We start from the raw sequence: 11,752 nt of genomic DNA, 5'->3' as shown, positions 1-11,752 counted from the left end.
CCAGCCTGTACAACATAGGGAGATCCCATTAAAAAAAAAAAAAAATTAGCCAGACATGGGGGCACATACCTGTAGTCCCAACAACTTGGGAGGCTGAGGTGGGAGAATCCCTTGAGCCTGGGAGGTCAAGTCTGCAGTGAGCCACGATTGCCCCACTGCATTTCAGCCTGAATGACAGAGCAAGACCCTGTCTCAAAAAACCAGTAATTATGATAATAACAAAAAGATGAAAAAGACATGATTGGCTGGGTGCAATGGCTCACACCTGTAATCTCAGCACTTTGGGAGGCCGAGGCAGGCAGATCACCTGAGGTCTAGGAGTTCGAGACCAGTCTGACCAATATGGTGAAACCCCATCTCTACTAAAACTACAAAAATTGGCCGGGCATGGTGGCGGGCACCTGTAGTCCCAGCTACTCAGGAGGCTGAGACAGGAGAATTGATTGAATCTGGGAGGCAGAGGTTGCAGTGAGCCAAGATCATGCCACTGCACTCCAGCCTGGGTGACAGAATGAGACTCCGTCTCAAAAAAACAAAAAAAAAAAAAAAAAAAGAAAGAAAGAAAGAAAAAAGAAAAGAAAAAGAAAAAGATATGATTGCTGTCCTCAAGGAGTTTACAGTCTGGGGGAATTTGAACATGCACATGCTAACCAAATTCTTTTGATTATGTGATTGTGTAAGTTGTAATTGAGGAGCTAACCTATTTCACTTTACAAGCTGACAGGAGTTAGCAGATTCAAGATGAGCCATGGACCTTTTTGCTGTCCTCTCAAGAACTTGTTCATAGAAAAAGCTGGATTTCAGAATATCAAATATTTCATGTTTTACAGCTAAGTTGACATCAAACATTCAAGCATTTAGATCTGCTTTTAAAATCATTTCAAAATATGTATATATTAGCTTTTTTCAATACAGCCGCTCTTCTCCTTGCTCTGGTACTTATATGAATATCCACAAGAGGGTAGGGGAAGATGAAGAATTACTCTGGGGCAAGCTCCATGAGAGCAGAATGCAAACAGATCTGTAAGAGTTCCAAAGATGGCTACATAGGTCAAAGGACAATGCAAGGATTGGCTCTACTCTCTTGATACTTTGAATCATTTAAAATCCAGTACAATTGACATCATCTGGGAGGCTGTTAGAAATGCAGAATCTCAGGCCTCACCCAAATTGTGCTGAATCCTAATTTGCATTTTCAGTAAGACACCCAGGTCATTCGAATGTCAGTATATATCTCTCCCCAAAGTTCCACACTCAGGTCAGCCTCCCAGCCTCTCTTCTCTCTATTGCTACCCTTTCATGCTCCCCATGGCAGCCTCCTTCTCTCTGTTGCTCTCCTTTCATGCCCACCATGGCAGCCTCCTTCTCTCTATTGCTACCCTTTCATGCCCACCATGGCAGCCTCCTTCTCTCTATTGCCATCTTTCATGCCCTTCACCCCAGGGCTGCCTCACCCATAATCCTCTTCAAAAACTCTGAGTTGCTAATGTCTGCCCCTTTTCCATTTCCCACTATTCTCTTGCTCTCTGATTTCTTTTCTCCAAGCATCCTGCCCCCACATATAAAACCTTTCATCTCATTGCACACACTTTGAGATTGCCATAGATAACAAATACAACAGATATTGAAAAGGTAAAATCAACAGGACTCAGTAAGTGCTTGGATAATTATAATATCCTCTAATATTTGTTTCTTTCTATGAAGCAGATATGGTTGTTATCCATATTCAAAGATGGGTAAACTACAGCTCAGAAAGGTTACATAACTTGTTTAATTCACAGACCCGGAAAGTGGCAAAGATGGGATTTGAATTCAGGCGGTCTGACCCTGGGACCGGGACATTTGACTCCTGTACTGGGTGAGAAAGTAAGAGAAGTCTGTAATGATTCCTAGGACTTGTATTAATTAACTGCAGTTGATGAGGCCACCAACAGAAGTAGAAAAAAATAGATGAAAGGGTGGACCTTTTGTTTTGTGGGGTGGTATGGGTAGTTCAAAGTTACTGTTACTTTTAGGTTAAAACTCCAGTTTATTTCTAAGGTTAAATGAAAAATTGCTTGCTTTGGATTTTCCCACCTTCTTCATTCTACTTTTGTAACTATTTACTGTGATGTTTAAAATCCCTAGACCAAGCTCTTCCTGAAGGAATACGAGATGATTGGTGGAGCACACCAAAAGCACACTCAAAAGCAGCAGCAGAGCCCCAATAGCTTTATAGCCTTGTCTGGTCTCTTTGGTCACCTTCTATTTTTAGCAATCAGTTGGTGGCCTGGAAGTACAGTCTGGGGCTACAAGGGGCTCATGCTCTGTATATCTAACGCAAACTAATTGAGCAGTGCCCCAAATGCTCCACGTTCCCCGAGTTTCTCAGGTTCTTGGCAGCAACACCGATGATTGAAAATAAACTCTGCTCCCTTCCTCTTGGGGGAAAACACATGGCCGGATCCACATCAACCTTAGAATCACTGGGTGCCTCAGGGTTATTACAAATGTTAACTAAGAACTTCTCCTACAGCTCGTCTCCATGGCCAACTATGAACAGCTTTTGAACAAGTTTCTTATTCATAGAATGACAACCAAGAAAGCCTCCCAACCAGAGAATCTGTCTGCCTGGAGAGCAGGTGAGGCTTTGACACCTAGGAATTATTCTTGCTGGTCCTCTCCTCTTCCCTCCCTCATCCTGAACCAAGGCTCCTTTTGCCCTCAACGGCACTGTCCCAATTTGTTCTATATTCAAGGCCTGATTTCTCAAATGGTATAGACGTGACTTATAAAAGGGAGACAGTTTTAGAATCCTCTGTGATCACTCTGTCACAGGCCAAAAGACTGGATTTCTAAAACACAAAAACCAGGGCCAGCAGGGTTTTATTTTGCTGCCTTCTTCCCCAGTTCCCCACAGGGCTGCTTAGACTCATTGGTTGCAGTGAGTTATCTGTGTTAACAAAATACAGCCACTGACATTCACATTACCTCATCCATGCAGCCGTTTTGTCATATGGATCCCTTTGATATTAGGAGTGACCTTCCCCCTTGCTGCCAGAGAGATTTTAGTGGGAGTGCAGTGGCGTGATCTCAGCTCACTGCAACCTCCGCCTCCCAGGTTCAGGCAATTCTCCCGCCTCAGCCTCCCAAGTAGCAGGGATTACAGTCATGTGCCACCACACCCAGCCAATTTTTTATTTTTAGTAGATATGAGGTTTCTCCATGTTGGTTAGGCCGGTCTCAAACTCCCGACCTCAGGTGATTCACCTGCCTTGGCCTCCCAAAATGCTGGGATTACAGGCATGAGCCACCAGGTCCAGCCAGTTTCTTTCTTTTGACAGATGCAAAAATCTCTCTTTTTCTGTGAGATCCTGGACCTCCTCTGTCTGCCAAGGCTGCACATATCTCTCTCCCCACTTTACAGATTAGGAAGAAGAAACAAAGAACTAAAGTGCATAACGTAAACTCCGAATCAATCCTTCTTCCAGTCCTTCCCAACAGAACCTGAATTTGCCTGGGTGTCATATACTGTCCTCTATGCATCAGCTATGACTCAGACAGCAGTAACTCCAAGCCTATTCCCTATTCATCTAAGCCAATCAGAGGGCAGTAACTCCAAGTCTATTCCCTATTCATCTAAGCCAATCAGAACATGACAAGCTAAGTCAGAAAGTTTGGGCTACAAAGACTTGTATTATATAATAAGAGAAATGACTTCTCTCTTCCTTGTTAGAGGTGAGTGAGGAAACACGTTGTCTCAGTCACCGATCACAAGAGGAACCAGCTTTAGAATGAAGCTTAAACTTGAATGGCAAAGAGTAGAGTTAAAAAGAAGATGTTGGTAACATATTTAAATTTTGGAACAACCAATTATTGTAGCCTGTTCTACATTTTGTAGGCTAATAAATGTCCTTATTGTTTTTGCCAGTTTATGTCAAGTTTTCTGAGGTTTGTTTGTTTGTTTTGTAGTCAAAGCATCCTATCCTACCCTGCACTTCAGTTTTGTCCACCTCAGGAAATTCCACTGCTGTTTCATTAGTTATTCAAGTCAGAGACCTAGGAATCATATTTTTTTCCCTTTTCATTCACTGTCTCCAAAATTGAATAAATCAACCAGCCTATTTGCTCTACCTCCAAAACACATTCATAATCTATCCTGTATATCCTTCTCCACTGCCATCGTCTTATTCCACTGTCCCTCACATAAAATCTGCATTCGCCCTCCAACAGTTCTCATTTCTTGCACTCTCATCTTCCTGTAATCTGTTCTCCACACAGAAGTCAGAATGATCTTTTTTGAACGTAGGTCACGTCATTCATCTGTTTGAAACTTTCTAATGGTTTCCAACTTAGAAAAAAGTCCACATTTCTCATTGATTTAATTACAGTAAAGACTATATCGCTATAATAAAGATCTCAAAATAGAGTGGCTTAAATAAGAGAGAAGTATATTTCTCCTTCACTTAGTCCAGCCAGGCAGGCCAGTTCTCCATGAGCTCATCTGGGAGCCAGGTTCCTCCCATCTTGTTGCTCCACCATGCCTAAGGCCAGTACTTTGTCCTTATTTGCATGGTTGGGCACTCAAGGGAAGGAAGTTAAAGGCAAGTAATTTCCCTGCAGTCAAGTAAGGTGGGTGTTGCACATATCTCTTCTGTTCACATTCCTTTGGCAAGAACTCTAGTCACATGGCCACAATTCACAATAAGGAAGGCAGGGAAATTTAGTCTCCAGATAAGAGTCTTTTTCCAAGGATGAAAAAGAGAAGAGATTTGGGGAGGATGCCTAGCAGTCTGGCATCTTTATAATGGCCTTCTCAGCCTAAATGATCTAGATGATGTTGGGGGCCCCTGTAGCCTCTCACACAACAGCTCCTACGTCCTTCCTTGTTCACTGATTTTGAACCACGATGGCTTTCCTTCTGTTCCTCAAACATTCTGAAATCATGCCTACCTCAAGCACTGTTCACTTGTTCTCCCTTTCCTTGGAACTCTGCCCGATGGTCCTCTCAGTCTCGGTTTTTTTCTTATCCTTCAAGTAACAGTTTGAAAATGTCCCATCCTTTGAGAGGCCTTCTCTGACCACCCTTCTAATATTTTCCTCCTCTTAACAATCAATGTCCGTGATCCTGAGTTATTTTCAACACTGATCATTTTATGAAATCATTTGCTTATTTGTGTATTGCCTGTCTCCCTCGCTGGAGTTTGAGCTCCATAAGGATAGGCGATCTTATTTGTCTTAATCTTATTCACTGCTGTAAGCTCAGTGCCAAACCATTGTATAGACATGATTAGCGCCCAACAAATACTTTGAAAAATAAGTTGAATAAAAGGATAAGAGTATCCTAAGCAATGTCTCCCCATCTTGTCCTTGTGCAATTATCTTTCAGATCAAAATGTGAGATTTTGCATTTATCCCTTCTCATTTCATCTTGTCAGATCTGGCCCATTGCCCTGGTCTATAGATCTCTCTTGGCTGTGACTCTGAACCTGCCCTCTGCCAGTGGATCTGCAGGCCCTTCTCACCACTGCATGTTAGTAAGCAGGCAGCCACATTGTTTGCACTGTATCAATTAACACTCAGAGTCCCACACTTCTTTAATCCATACTTCCTGTTCATTGCACCCCCTTTTCATATGAGCTTCTACAATCTCCATAGTTGTTTACAAAGCGATAACGGAGTGCCATGGGGAATAATGAACAAGGATTCAGGAGATCTGGATGGTAGCTCCAATTCCACTGCTGTTTGTTGTTTTCTAAACCACCTTGAGAAGTCATTCTCTTCTTTGTGGTCTTAACTATTCCCTTTGTAAAATAGAGAAAATCATGCCTGTTTTGCTTTACTCAGAGGATCAGATAACAATGTACATAAATATGCTGTGGAACAATTTAAAATTCTGTTGGAGTAGAGGGTAGTATTCCAGGACAGCCAGGGCCAGATCACAGGAGTCAGAGAGAGTCTGTGCAACCTGGGGAGATTGTGGGCTCCAGAGGCCGTTCTCTGGAGCACATCTTCCAAAACCCCGCTTCATTGTACACAGTAGGGCATCTTGTATTTTCTTCCCCTGGTTTTCATGCCAAGCATGGAGACACCTCCTCAAAAAAACTGCAAAAGAAAAAATCCCTTTGTGCTAGGTAACAAGATAAAGGCCTTACTCAGAAGGGAGACTTTTAAATATTGTTATAACCACGGTAACCTATGGCCCTATATTGCACATACTAAAGTCTCTCAAAAATCCCAAAGGGGATTGTATTCGTAATAAAAATTTAAAAACTTTAAAAGCTTCTTTTTATCTCTCTCTCAAAATCTCATATAAATACTGGCTATACCCAAAATCTACTTTTTTTCCTCTCCAAACTCTCCTAGCCCATCCTGGCCATGATCTCTTTTATCTTCTTCTCTCCCATGATCAGCTGGTTCCATGTAAATCAATTGAGCTGAGCCAGGTTCCACTGGATTCTTTCCTTGTGAACCCATTATATCGTTTAATACCACAACATTGCAGAAGCTGAGCCAGCTGTTCAGCATTTGATGTGCACTGAAGGAGGAAGAGTTTGAGGAGTGCTCATAACATTTACATTTTCTACCTGTCACACTGATCTGTTACCTTTTAAACTAAATGAAACTGAGGCTCAGATATGGTGGAGAGGGAGCACACCCAGGGTCTACCCGAGATTAAGTAGCTTTCTCTAGTAGTTCAGTGACTTACCCTCCCCTCTACCTCGACAGGATGTTTTCCAGGCCCCCCTGAGTTGTCCAACCCTGATGTCTCTAACTTATACACATAGCTTACATAGCTTATACTTTTTTATGGTTCTCTAGAGCTTGGGAATAGTAATTGTGTGTGCTGATAAAAACACACACAAACAGCTTTTGAACTGTTTGCCTCCTTCATGTCCCAGCCACAGCATCATTTAGAACCTCTAGAGCTACAAATAAATCATCATTTGGAGTGAGCACCCAAGGCTGGAAACTGATAGAGGGCCTCTGGTGTTTCTACTTCCAAAATCTGTGGCCGTACTATCTCAGAATCTCTTTTGCCCATGGCTTACAAGTGAAAACAATACTCATCGCCTGCCTTCCTCACTCCTCCAGGTTTTTACGTGAAAGGAAAGAGTTTTTTGGCAAGTCCCTTTGAAAAGTTTTCAAACCTCTGTTCTAGGGGATGGCTAAGCTGAAAGCCTTAAAGTGACTGAGATCATTTGTACTGGCCAAGATGTGACCTGGATGTAGAAGTGTTTGCACTTATTCAACCTGCACGGGAGTGCCTGCTCTGCAGCCTTCCTGAGGTCAGAGCTCTCAGGATATCATCAAATGATCTCATTTTGGTTCAGTTAAGCTCACACTACAAGACCGACTGTGTGCCACATACCACAGTGGTATGACGGATACCAAAAAAAAAAAAAAAAAAAAAAACTTTCAAAGAACTTGCATTCCAGCAGGTAACCAGACACAAAAACAGATCATTTTGTGTTCATGCATTGAACATGGTGACAGGGCGAACACTGCAGAGGAAGCATGGACCTGGGGCTCTTAGCTCAGCCTGGTGGGAGTGGGGCTTCCTAAAAGATGCAACATCCAAGCTGAATCTTAAAATGTATGTAAGAAAGCGCTCAGAGAGGGGGAGGAAGGTATTCTGGAATAAAGGAACAGAGGCACAGAACAACACAGTGTAGTCAAGCTCTACAAATGTTTCTGCATATTACAGCACAGCAAAGAAGTAGAAAAGAAGAGAAGTCGAGATAGAGACTGGCAATGAAGCTGTGATGGCAGAAAGGGGTGGGATCATAAAGAGCTTTGCGTGTTCTAAGGCACCTGACACTATGTGAAAAAGACTATGGAGAGCCAGAAGGGTTTTAAGCAGAAAGTGGCAAAGTCAGTCTTGCCAGGTATCTTAATTTCAACGGAACCACTTGCTATTTGAGTTTTCTGCTTAGGAAACATTTGGAGGTCTGGAATTTCGTGACTGAGAGTCCTTATCAAGATATGACGTGGCTGTATGTGAGAGTTCAGGTGTATCCTCAGGCTCACCCTCACGAATGAACTGTGTGATGCGCTAGTGTTTTGCCTGGACCTAGGGGGCCCAGCCACCCATCAGTTCAGGGCCTCCATGGCATGCAGCCCAGTGCCCATTTCTCCTGTCCTCTGTGCAGGTCAGCACTGCCCACTGCCAGACTGCCCTCTACCAAAAACCAGGGTTAAGTAGCTCCCTTTCACCACTTACAATTCTTACAGCGCAAGTCTTTAGGTCAATTTTTTCTTTCTGATACTGTGAGGATAATTTGGCAGCATTATCAAAGCTGCTGGTCTCCTTAAGTCAAGAATTTAAATCATTCCATTTAGTTCTGAACTTCCTTGAGAGAAAGAGAGAAAAAAAAAATGTGTTGATGAGTTCCTTAGAATGAGAAATATATTTGCTGTGATGAACAGCTGTTTGCCAGTTCTTGAAGACGTTTCTCTCTGAAGCACTGAAAATGTACACAAGAGCCCTCAAGTGTCTGGAGAAGAGGTTTCCTTTAGAAAATTCCCCATGGCCTACTGTGAGTAACCTGAGTTTGGATCACTGTGAAAATCCACCTCCATGTGATAAGAGTTATTTATATCTCAAGAATCACCATGGAACAATGAGCACTCTCCAAGTTCTCTTCATGGAGGCCTGTTGTCATTTCTTTTGAGGGAACATCTCTTAATAAATGGAGTCTCCCCACTCCAGAATCTGTTGCTCTAAATTTGCTAAAACATTTTCAATATTTTGTCGAATTCCTGTATTAAATTCTGGAATGGAAAGAAAGTTTAATATCATGGGTAATCAGTAATCAGAGGAATGTGAGATATTGGTTGTTTGGAAGCAATTAGTAAGTTTTTTTTAAGAAAATGTATTTTAAAAGTCATATAATCTAATGTAAAAATTATATATATTTTGAGTGACACAGTCCTATTCTTCCATGACCAATGCTGTATATACATAAAGGCTACGAGTTAAATGGGAGCTCACCAAAGAACAACCAACTCCCAAAATGCAGGGTTTCTGATAACCATGTTAGAGAAGGCTGCTTTGGTCTGAAGCTGAGATGCAAAGAAAGGACTCTGCCCAAGTCACATGTTCTCCTTCACATGAGAGAAGGAAGCACAAACATCCTGGCCATCCCTGAGAACAGGAAGTGAAAGGTATAGGACCAGGAAAGAGAATGTGGGGTGCGTAAACACTTACTTCACACTGTGAAATGTGGCATGATGAACTTCAGACACTCAAGGAATCCAGGTATTCTCCTTTCCTGCTTATACAGAAAAGAAGGAAGAGGTAGATAGTTGTCTTAGTCACTTTAGGCTGCTGTAACAAAAATATCATAGACTAGGTGGCTTAAACATCAGAAATTTATTTCTCACAGTTCTAGAATCTGGGAAGTCCAAGCTCAATGCACCAATACATTCAGTTCCTGGTGAAGGTCTTTTTCCTGGTTTGCAGACAGATGTCTTGCTGTATCCTCACATGGCAGAGAAAGAGAGGAAGTATTCTCTCTCCTGTCTCTTCTTATAAGGACACTAATTCCATCATAAGAGCTCCACCCTCCTGACTTAATCACCTCCCAAAGTCCTCATACCCAAATACCATCACATTCGGGATTAGGGTTTTGACATAAAAACTTGGGGAAGACACAAACACTCAGTCCATAGAAACAGAGAAGCAAAATGTCCCGTTCTATGGAACTTACAGAGGAAGGCAGAAGCACCTTGCCCAGCATCAAGTATTTTTCTTGAAACTGTCTAAAACCTCTAACAAAAAAAGTAGAAGGTGAATAATTAGGAGACAACAGGAAGTAGGAGAGAAGAAATGAGGGTACCAGAAGAATACAGGAAGATGACAGATTCTAATGAAGGCAGTGACACAGAGATGGCTTTCTAAATTCAGAATGAGACAAGTATAACCAAGGATATTCACTGGTGTGTGGAAGGCTCTGGTAGGATTTGTCACTGAACTGTGGTGAAAACAGCCTCCCTGAAGCCTTGAGTAGGAATAATATGTGTGAGGGAATTGGCAACAAAACGAAGCCAGAAAGGCTGGTTGTTCAGGGCTCTGTGGCTGCAGATAAAGAATCTTTTTGGATGCAGTAGCAGATAGCTGTTGGTATTGTGTATGTGTTTTGTCTACCCAGCATTGCTATTCCCACTTCTTCTGTTAATAACACCTCTCTTCTCTGTTTGGAGAAATCTTCCTATCCCACTATCCAGTCCATCGCAGTCTCACCTTCCTGGTCATAAACAGACTTGCCACATCTCTGGCCACATGATTAGCTCAGATATGGGCACATGATTCAATATGAGTTGACCATAGTCTTTCTCCAGGATTGTTCTCATGAGTAAGGTCTTTTGCCTGCTTGGTCAAATGAGCTGGAAAGTTGTGACTCTCAGACTGCTAGTGGCTATATTTGTGCCTTTTGGAGTAAGTCTATCCTCACTGAGAAAACGTATTGATGTAAAAATACAAGTAGGTGTGGATGATGGGAATCTTACTACATTGAGACCCAGGATTGTTCTCAGTTCCTATAGCTCTTCTTCCAGCTTGTGAGCTACTCCTAGATCTCCCTAATAGATGAGCTCCATCTCTCCTTTTCTTGTTAAGCTAGTCTGAGTCACCTTCCTATCATTTGCAACCAAACATTTTAGGTGCCTAAGTCATACCAGCAACACGAAAAGGCTGGGAGGGTGGGGTTGGGTATTAATGTCCATTATAATTTAATTACATTCAGTTGAACAAAGGGTTTTTCTAAAAACAATGTTAATAGAAAGTGACATATATATGTGTGTGTAGACATGTGTGTGTGTGTGTGTGTGTGTGTGTATCCCTCTAGCTTTGCTCTACTGGACATTAACATCTCAGGGAAAGAAAAAGAACCAGAAAAAGTCCACTGTGGCTATGCTTCTACACAAAATTTGTAACAAAACACGAGAAAATATCTCCAGAGAGCAAGGATTGTTTTCTTTAAAAAGTAAAGTGTTTTAACATAAGACTCTGGAATTTTCTCCTCTGCTTGTTTTTTAGAGACAGTGAGAGAACAAGAGACAGAGAGATTGATTCATCTCTGTACAGCTGAAGAATGGGGAATGGACTATTTAGGTCCTTTGGTTGTACAGTTTGATGACATAGTTTTTGCTTGTTAAAGAAAAACTGACTTCACCATAATTCTGCAGAATCAGCGTCTTGACCTGACTTCAGAAAGCAATTGTAATTCAATGGTGTTAAAAGCACACTTTAAAATAGCTTTAAGTTACAAAAGGCATGTACCTGAATCTCACTTGATCCCAAGCAAAAACCTCATGGTTTTCCCCACATTATACCCACAGAAGCCTGCCTCAAAAACATAATATGGCAAGTTCTAAACTTGCAAAGTGTAAGAAAAACATATCACTTTTAAAGAAAGAACTCCTAATGCACTTAATTTGTTTTTCAAAAAACAAATTCATATATAAAAATTCATATATAGCCTTAAAATAAGCTATATAAATTCATATGTAGCTTTTCAAAACCACATCCCTTAACTAATGTCAGGCACACCTCCACCCAATACTGGAAGGTTAGCAATAGTCATTCTCTTGGACGTGTGCCACTAGATGGCGCGTCAGACTAACTCACCTCTGAGCGACTTCCTAGCTACTTCTACACCTCATGCCGTTTTTTGGTGAGTCATCTTAGGCCACCTGATAAGCATTCAGGAAATGCTTATAACCAATTCAGCAGAAAATATAATTTTCACCTAAGTGGTGTGATGAGTAT

This window comes from Theropithecus gelada, chromosome 1 (assembly GCF_003255815.1).
Source record: "Theropithecus gelada isolate Dixy chromosome 1, Tgel_1.0, whole genome shotgun sequence".
In the NCBI taxonomy this organism is placed as follows: Eukaryota; Metazoa; Chordata; class Mammalia; order Primates; family Cercopithecidae; genus Theropithecus; species Theropithecus gelada.
Note: the sequence above shows the minus strand (reverse complement) of the source record.